The sequence below is a fragment of the Ursus arctos genome, unplaced genomic scaffold (assembly GCF_023065955.2).
Source record: "Ursus arctos isolate Adak ecotype North America unplaced genomic scaffold, UrsArc2.0 scaffold_10, whole genome shotgun sequence".
Taxonomy (NCBI): domain Eukaryota; kingdom Metazoa; phylum Chordata; class Mammalia; order Carnivora; family Ursidae; genus Ursus; species Ursus arctos.
This window is the reverse complement of record NW_026622764.1, coordinates 2,925,972-2,935,386: the sequence shown is the minus strand read 5'-3', so window position 1 is coordinate 2,935,386 and position 9,415 is coordinate 2,925,972. Positions and strand designations below refer to the sequence as shown.

The 9,415-nt window shown below is 47.8% G+C and overlaps 1 long non-coding RNA gene across 1 annotated transcript in view; it reads right to left on the bottom strand.

Annotated features, from left to right (window-relative positions):
* Positions 1-2,859: 2,859 nt before the first annotated feature.
* Positions 2,860-9,415, bottom strand: part of LOC130542755 (uncharacterized) — a 38,358-nt gene continuing 31,802 nt past the window's right edge. Inside the window, exons 2-3 of the long non-coding RNA XR_008957536.1 lie at positions 7,466-7,562; positions 2,860-5,510 (exon numbers count right to left, since the gene is read on the bottom strand). This is a non-coding gene — a long non-coding RNA (uncharacterized LOC130542755). The remainder of the gene's footprint in view (positions 5,511-7,465; positions 7,563-9,415) is intronic.

Here is a 9,415-nt window from a genome sequence, read left to right as displayed (position 1 = left end):
GATACCCGCATGACTTAAGAACTCCCCAGCCACAGAATGAAAGACGATTCCAGAAAGCAGGACTGCGGGCTGGAAGACCACTGTGTGCCCAGTGTGAGAAGAAACGAGAGGGAGTAGAAGCACACGCAGAAATGCTTAGAATTGGAGCCAAGTGGTGTTTTAAGGCTGTATCTTAATCTGATATATTCTGAGTTGATGTAATACTTGAATGTAGTGTAAACATTTGTGGCAAGGAAATTGAGGGAGAAACTAATTTATGTTTGTTTTTCTCTCTTACGGGTATAAATTTAAGGTGTTCCTCCCTCCCCAAGGGCCTCCCTGGTCTAAAGCCTGTCAGTAATGACTGTGCTTTAAGGTCAGTTGGGACTCACCCAAAAGACCTTCACCCTTCACTCAAGCGTGGGACTTGGAAGTATATGCTACTTGAGGAGAGCTGGGATTGGAGCAGGGCTGGCCCCAACACAGGGGTGGAAGGAGGGAGCAGCGGTAGAAGATTCCAGAATGCTTGAGATCTGCATGCCATTCCCACCCAGCAGCCTAAGAAAGGCAGACCTCTGAGGAAGCATCATGCATAGATTTGGCTATAAGCAGATGGAGAGATTGAAGGAGCCTGAAGAATGATGGCCTCAGGAATGCCAGGGAGACAGCCCCTCACCCGGGTTTGGTGCCCAGGAAGCAGAAGCCCCTGCCTCTTCTGCCTCGTGTGGAGCAACTCAATGCCCACTTGTAAGAGCCGAGGTCCCCAGGACCGTGAGCCACCAGGGTCCCTAGGCCTAACCAAAATGGGTCACTTTGGGAACCAAATGCAGATCATTTCTCTTTTATTTACTCGTGTTTTCCTCACCCCTCTGCAGCCCTCCCACTGGTGAGTAGGGTGGAGGGAAGGATTTTGCAAACAGAGGGCCATGTATGTGTGTCTGCGAATGACCCTATAATCAGTACTGACGTCTCCTTTCTGGATTCTCAGCCCTTCGTACGTTCTAAGTAATGGTGCTCATTGTGTTCCACACATCGGAAACCGCCGAGGAAGGCCGTCTCACCATGGGCTTTATTATTCCTGATTTTTTCCAGTGTCCCTTTGGAGAAGGTCAGCCCCCAGGGACTGGAAATGCAATGCAACACTGTATGGCCGGTCAGCAAGGCCCGCAAACCATCTACGTTCGAAACCTGGCCATGTCATTTACTAGCATGTCGCCTTAGGTAAGTTTCTCGGGTGCTCTCGCCTTAATTTCTTCACATTCAAACTAGGTAAAATACTGGTTCTTCCTTCCTTGGCTTGTTGTCAGGAAAAAGGACATAATGCACGACGAGCTCTTATCTTAACACCTACCCGCATGGATATAGGAAGTGTAAGGAACCAGTTATCTACCCATAACGGGAATGCTCAGCCCACATCAGTGAGGACTCGTGCCCCTTGGGGTCCCCGGTGCCTCGATCCCCTCATCGGGAATGAATTCCACTCCCAGCCAGAGAATGGCCTCAGTGCCCTATGTAGGAAAACGGATGCAAAGGGATGGAGCAAACCCCACAATACTTTCACCTCCTGGATCCCAGTCTGCACAAAGACAGCATCTACAGTTAGGACCCTAGACTCCAAGGAATAAAGCTGACGGAGGGATCTGAAAAGGTATGTCAAGTGCTAGTTCCAGAATCTACCAGAAACAGCCGAGAACTGTCTGAGGCACCCCTCGGGGATGCAGGGGACCTGCCTCCTGGCCCCACTGGACTCCTTTCTCACTCTGCTCCTCAGAAGGGCTTGGGTTTCGTTGGCAGTTCCCTGTTCTGTAGGCCAGGAGCTCTGCCACGGATTTTCTGAGAAGGGAAGTGAATGCTCTCTCTGTCAATCTGAAACTGTTTGGCGGGGAGGTTATTCTCCCCCACCCTTTGCTCCTTTTCTTCTTTATTAAAGCTGACAAATGGGAAAGAATATGAAAAAGAAAAGAACAAACCCAGTATCACAGGATGCTGGGAAAATAGCTTCTATTTATAGCCTGGTACATTTTCAGACATGTAAACACCTCTGTTCATCGCCGCCCCTGCAGCTAGACCCTGGGGATTATTGAACTGCCCTGGAAAGCTGGCAGCCATATATGGCAGAGCGGCGAAAGGCTTGACGGGGCTAATTGTGCTCTAAGTTGTTTTCAGAAACAGTGGGGAAGACGGTCTGCGTCCCGCCTGCCCGGCCCAACAGCACAGGGCCACATGGGCCTCAGTCCTCTCAGAGAAAGCAGAATCTTGGCACACGCAGAAGCTTTGGCAGGGCATAACCGAGAATGGCCTGGCCAAAGCACCTCTAAGTGGGCAACTCTGCCTGACACATAATAGCAGAAATCCCCACGCCAAGGGGAGCCTGACACAAACGAGCTGCGTGTGTCCGCCAGCTCCGTCTGCTCGTGGAGGAGCTGGGACCACGGCAGCCGCCTCACCAGGTAAGTACGAGACCTCGACAGAAATAGTCAGCGGTTGTGCGGCACCCGGAGAAGCCGTGTCCGTGGTGTCTGGTGGTCCGGACAGGCTCTGTGCAGACAGTGACACCTCGGGTCAGGCTTGAAGGACACTTCGAAGAAACCAGGAGGCAAAAGACAGGGTTCTTCCCATCCTGACTCACGGGCAAAATCAAAGTACATGGAAAGAGCATCTTCTTAGAGGTGGTATAGAGCGCATTTCCTGTTCTTCTCTCCAACCAGTGAAAGAAGTTCCTCCGTCGTACTTTCTGGATGCACCAGGGGAAAATATCTGAGCCATTTTCGATGCTGAACCTAAATGCAATAATGAGCGAACCATAAAATTTTATGAATCCAGAGTGAAAACCACAGTTTTCCAAATGTCCTATTTATATGGAAAAAAACAAACATTTAATTTATTTTTTTTCTTTTTTTTTCCTTTTTATTTATTTATTTATTTATTTGACAGAGAGAGACAGCCAGCGAGAGAGGGAACACAAGCAGGGGGAGTGGGAGAGGAAGAAGCAGGCTCATAGCGGAGGAGCCTGACGTGGGGCTCAATCCCACAACGCCGGGATCACACCCTGAGCCAAAGGCAGACGCCCAACAACTGCACCACTGAGGCGCCCCTGTTTAATTTATTTTTGGTCCAAGAAATAGAGACATGATTTGGGCATAGATAAGTCTGGTGAAAGAGACGTTCCTCCTGGTATTTGATGTGACCAACAGCAAGTGTTCATGTTAAGGCATCAACGTATAGACTCATGTTCTTGTTCTCAAGGGGTCCTTTCTGACTTGGTTCCAATCATTCTTTTTAAACAATCGCTATTAAAAGTGGCAGGACTTCATCGTTGACTCAAAGGCAGCAGGATGAAGTGGGGCCCCAGAAGGCAGAGCTTGACCAGAATTTCAGTGGCATCGTCTGGCATCTCAATCAACCAACCCTGAGCCTCAGCCCCCACTCCACTTCCAGTTTCCTGAGATCAAAACAAGAATCACCTGCGACGCTCAACCAGTTAGATTTGGCTTCTCTGTTATTTGTGAATCCAGAGTCCTAACGGATATGCACTCTATGGGAGGAAAGTCCCAAGAGATTCATAACATTTTGTATAATTTCCTTCAAAAACCTGGTCTTTGGAAGGACAATGGGGCTGAGAAGCCTGCACTTGAAGCTTCTGCGCCAGGGAAGAATGGAGAGGACCTGACCTCTGAAGAGTTGAATGGTCTGGGACTTCCTGTTAGGAGACTTAATCTTGAAAAGTTGCTTATTCGTTTTGAGCTTCAGATTCATAAGTTTCAAAGTTGGGGTGTGATGGGAGGACTCCACCCAGCAATGAATGTGCTTGGCTTTGGATAAAGTATGAGGTACAAGGGAGATGTTAACAACCGGGGCCAATACTCACTTACGTGGAATAATGGAGGATAAAACCAGCATACCCATTTACACAAAATTATTGCTATATTTGGCAGAACATCAATAACTTCGAAAAATATGCCATGTAAGCTAGAGCTGTGGCCGCCAGGACAAGCTCACTTCTCACTCCTCAACACAAGGGGTAAGGGGCAAGACCTCCCAGGGGAACCACTTTCAGAAAGGTGGCTGAACGGCCCCAGCCTCCACTACTTCCCTCTCTGTGTATTTTTTAAATCTCAAATCAGAGTTCAAGGTCACAACTACATTATTCAGTCTGACATCTAAGTAAGGCAGGAAGCAATGAAAACTAGGAATTGTCCTTTTATGGAGGTATGTTTCTACTTGGTAAACATTTTTGGACATGGAAGCCACAGAGTTCATGGAGAAGAATGTAGAAGATGTGAGTTTGCTTTGACTGTGTTTTCTCTGTTCCTGGCGTTCAATGTCTGTTGTCCTGAATGTTTGATCTTATTTCACCTCTGATGCCAAACGATTAACTCAGAAAGATGAGATTCAGGAAGATGATGAGGGCTGTTTTGTCCAGCCGGCACGTGTACATTTCTTTTTGCTTCGAAGGGGATTACAGCACACACGGGAAGGGGCAAATGCGCTCCCTGGCGTCCCAAGTAAGATTACATACAACTAAATCACAAAGACATTAAAGTAATAAATCTTCCTTTGTGTAGAAACCAAACCAATCACACAGCTGAGATCCCCAGAGAAGGCAGGATGGGTGGAGGGGAGGATGAAGGGAGAAAGGAGAAGTTTGATGGAGGACATTAATTTTTTTCCCTTGACAACAAAAAAAGCCATAAACCTGCTGTTTCCTCTATTGCTCATTCATTGCTGACCATTAAATTCTATTGCAAAAGTGTGTCCCTTGGGGGAATCTGCCCCAACACTAAAAATTGCACAGATAAGATGATGCAAATTCAGAGTTTGAAAGACAAATCTCCCAAAAACGAGAGCTCAAATTTATTGATGACACTCTTCGCAAAAGTGAAAACGTAATGAGAATAATGTAGACTTTTAATTACTTAATGTACAATTCATATCTTTTTAAAAAGACGCATGTTTGTTTCCAGGTGTTGTCATAGAGAAAAGGGAAAGTCCTCCTTGTGGTAGAAACCTACTCATTTCATACCCCTTTAAAAAAAAGAAAGAAAGAAGAAAGAAAGAAAGAAAGAAAGAAAGAAAGAAAGAAAGAAAGAAGTAAACAAATTGAGGTACAAAATTTCAACAACCAAACCCCGGATATTAACCCCAAATGGAACCATGGCAACATTAGAATATATCTCACCACTGTAAGAGGAAACCGTCAGTGCTGGAATAAGGGGCAGCCTCCCTCCTGGGACACTTAAAACATCTTCCGACAAATGGAGGCAGTGGGAGAGCAGGACCGTGCGCCCCTCAAAGCCCCTTGAAGCCAGCACCAGCCTGCTGGGAGCTTGGTCAGGCCCCAGCTTCACATGGGACACATCGGGGGCGTCCCAACAGCAGGGTAGTCAGAGAAAGCGCCATCTGCCCTCGTCACCGGCGCTCGGTATTTTCCGTAATAACCACCTCCTCCCAATTGTTGGCGACGAGAACTTCTAGACGGCACGTCTCCAGCGTATTCACCTGCCGTTCATCGTTGCAAACGCACTTTGACACTGCGCAGAATAACAGACAAACACGAAGGCGGTTTGTTGCCCCTCCCGCCCCCAGGAAATTCTAAAGGCAAAAATGCTCTCTTGGTGATTATTCACTTTCTTTGTTCTTTATTTTTATTCTTTATACACAGATAAAGAGAAATTAGGTTTCTAAGTGTACGTTGTGTCAAGAAAAAGAGCTTGTTTCGAACTTAAAAAAAAAAGAAAGGAAAGGAACGATAAACAGCTAACGTCTGAGACCTTGCTGGTATTCAAGATTAAAAGACGTCCGAACCCTGTTTAATAACAGTGAGACACTCCGGTTGTGTGAGTTCAAGTCAAATAATTTGACATGGGCGCTTTGGGGATATTAATATTCACAACATGCCAAGAAATGTGATATGTGGTGTCCCTTGACTGCTTTTAAGGGAACAGATTTTTTTCTGACATATATATATTCATTCACATGTAAGCTAGCTGTGTATCTAAGGCCACAATAAATTAGACTCGGTGCTTTAATACATGAACCACGTTCATCTGAGATTTCTAGGAATTGAATTTAAATCAAATATTGCATAAAAAGTGGCAGAATTCCACTTCAAACCCTTCTCTCATCAAGCTTTATTTTTACGAAATCGAGTGCGAATATTTACTGTTTTATAAAGTTCAAAGGATCTTGAGGAGACGGAGCCTTTGGATAAACAGCTTTCTTTACCTCATTTGGTCCTATGAGAAAATTCTGAGTCTATCCAAGGGATATTCATTGTCAATTAACTGTTTCAGTCATTAAATTCCATTTAAAGTACAGTTTACAGCGCTCTCAAGCTGGGGCGACACACACACCAGCTCGTGCTGTTTTTTGGGTGTCTGTTGGGCCCAGCGCTCTCAAAGTATACTGGTTTGGAAGATAAACGTGCAGGTTACTCTAGAACCTCCACTTGGTAGGCCACGGGTAAGACAGAGGGAGAGGAGGCGCACCAGAGGCAAAAGCTCAGCGTCCACAGAGCAATCCCCGACGACTGCCCAGAGCCCGTTCACTGAAGCAGGTGTTTACGCGAGCACAGGGAGAGGGAGGGCACGGGGAAGGACGCAGCTCTGCACAGACGACCTGAGAGATGGAGCTTCGTTCTACAAGGCTGAGCATTAGAAGGAATTTGCAGTAAATTTTGATCCGAGTACTGCTGCGAGTTTAGGTCATGCCAAGCCAAGATGCTGCTACCGGCCATGCTTCCATCCACTGAGCCACACACAGAAGATTCCATGGCCTGGGCACCCAGGTGGCTCTGTTGGTTAAGTGTCTGACTCTTGATTTCGGCTCAGGTCATGATCTCAGGGTCGTGAGATAGAACCCCGCATCAGGCACTGCCCTGGGCGTGAAGCCTACTTAAGATTCTCTTTCTCTCTCTCTCTTGCCTCCACCCCTCCCCCGCCCCAAAAAAGAAGATTCCAGGGCTCCCTGGGAAGTGAGGGCCTCTGACCACACACACCATGTGTCCTGGCCTCACTAAAGCCACAGACAAGTTCCAGGCACATGGACACTCAGGGAACTGAGTGGAAATCATGATGTCCTGGTCAGAGTGGTCTGGTCAGTATTAGATGAGAACTGTTATGGGAGGACACCTGAAATATCTATTTTGAGGCTTTTTCAAGGGTTGACTTAAAAAGACTTTTCTAAATAATATGTAAATAAAACACACACACACACACACGCACACACACACACACACGTCCTGGGTTCAAGTGTCCGCTACGGCCTTGCCACAAAGGTACACGTGCTCCTGGCTAGACACGGGAGTGCTGATGACTCAGGGTAGGTGGGGGCTCTCCGTGGGCAAAGACATTGTGCTAGATTTAAAATTAGGGAAGTAACACCTCCAGGATCGAGCCCATCAATGTGCCCCTGTCTTGAGTCACCAGGTGAGTCAAGTGCCGTCTAAGCGCTCGGGCGCGGTTGAACAGGACGCAAGCTGGCCCACCTGTTCCACCAGAGCTGCAAGAGTCCCCAAATAGGATGGAGTCTCGCCACGCGAGCCACAGCGTCTCTTCTGCGCCGTTGCCGCTGTGTCTCCAAGTCTGAGAGGAAAGAAGAAAAGCCAGTAATAGTCAAAACCCGGTTCCGTCCTCAAGGCTCATAAGAGTGTAGACGTTTAAAACATTCTACGTTGACACAACAGTTCTTCATACCCATAAATAAATACAAATACATGTCCAGCTCCCATGATGTGCACCTGCTTAAAAAAATGATGGAAACGTCGAAAAGTCTCAGTGGGATGTGGAGGGAGCAGCGCTGACAGTCAGAATGTCTCTTCACATCCTTGTTTACAGAAGCGGAAGCCAGTGTTTCCAGGACATCCGCGGCGGCCTGCCTCAGTCCTGCTGTCTTCAGAACAAGGTGCGGGAGCTGCGGCCGGTGCGGGAGTGGCTCTGCCGAGGCCACCGGGAGATCAGTGCAGAGGGGGGACTCGGCTGGGGGCCCCAAGTCACAGGCTGGCCACGCGCAGAGTCTGCGCTCACTGCGTCCAGCACCACCGTGAGCAGCTCCCACCGACACACCTCACAGAACCCTCTCCATGTTCTCCCCACCCCCAGTTCCCGAGAAAAGAAGGGAGCCTGGCGGCCCGACCCCCACAACCCAGGGGCCCTGCTAGAGAGTTCTAGAGAGCACGCAAGGTGCAGCTCCTTTCCACCTCCATGGGACCGCGGAGGTCAGGAAGCCCACATCTGTGGGACACTTACAAGTCCAAGGGGAAGACCTATGGGGTTTTTTTTGGTAATTTTTTATTGAAATTAAATTTAGTTAACATCGAGTATATTATAGTTTCAGAGTAGAATGTAGTGATTCATCAGTTGCATACAACACCCAGTGCTTGGTCTGTCACATGCCCTCCTTCCTGCCCATCCCCCACCCCCACCCCGTCCCCTCCAGCGACCCTCCCCAACTTGAGTACCAGACCAGACTCTTGCCCCACTGGTTCTTAGAAACATTCTGGAATAGCCCATCTGTTTGTGCTTAGACACTGTTTGCATTCTTAAAGGATGAGCACGTCCCGTTAGCTACAAAGGGAGAGGTGTGTGGCAAACAGCAGAGATGAGCTGTAAATGTCAGCAAAACCCTAAAAACTACATGTGTGAGAAATAGTGGGAAATGTGTGTTTGCATAGTGAAACTGAGGCTTCTCCTCTATTCCCCGGCCCTCCGTGTTTGCCCCAGGCCACGAAGAGAGTGGGAGCAAAATTTGAGGGCTCCCCATCTATTCCCCAGCATTGCAAGAGTGAATCCCACCTCTTCCCTGAGGGAAGTACCTTAGGACCTCTTTGCCAAAACACAAAAATGGGGCCATCTTACCTTTCTTATAGGAATCTTTTTAATCGAATTTACATCTGAGCACAGTGATCACGTACTTTTTCATTTTGTATGATTAAAAGAAAATTAATAATAAATCTCTCTTTCTATCCCTTGCCCTCCTTGCTAATCATTGTGAAATTTGAGGGGTATTTCCTTTAAAGTTGCTAAGCCTTGGGGCGCCTGGGTGGCACAGTCGTTAAGCGTCTGCCTTTGGCTCAGGGCGTGATCCCGGTGTTCTGGGATCGAGCCCCACATCAGGCTCCTCCGCTAGGAGCCTGCTTCTTCCTCTCCCACTCCCCCTGCTTGTGTTCTCTCTCTTGCTGGCTGTCTCTCTGTCTGTCAAATAAATAAATAAAATCTTTAAAAAAATAAAATAAAATAAAGTTGCTAAGCCTTTAGAAAATGCATGTACGGACGTAGCAGTTGGGGACATTCTAGAAGTCAATCACACATCATCTGGGGACCTCACTTCCAAGCAGCTCATCACGGTGTGGGTGCAGAAGCGAGAGGCACCATCCGTGCAGACCAGCCCAGATTCCAGCTTCACGTCCCATCTCCTAGCCATCCTCCCCATCCCCCAC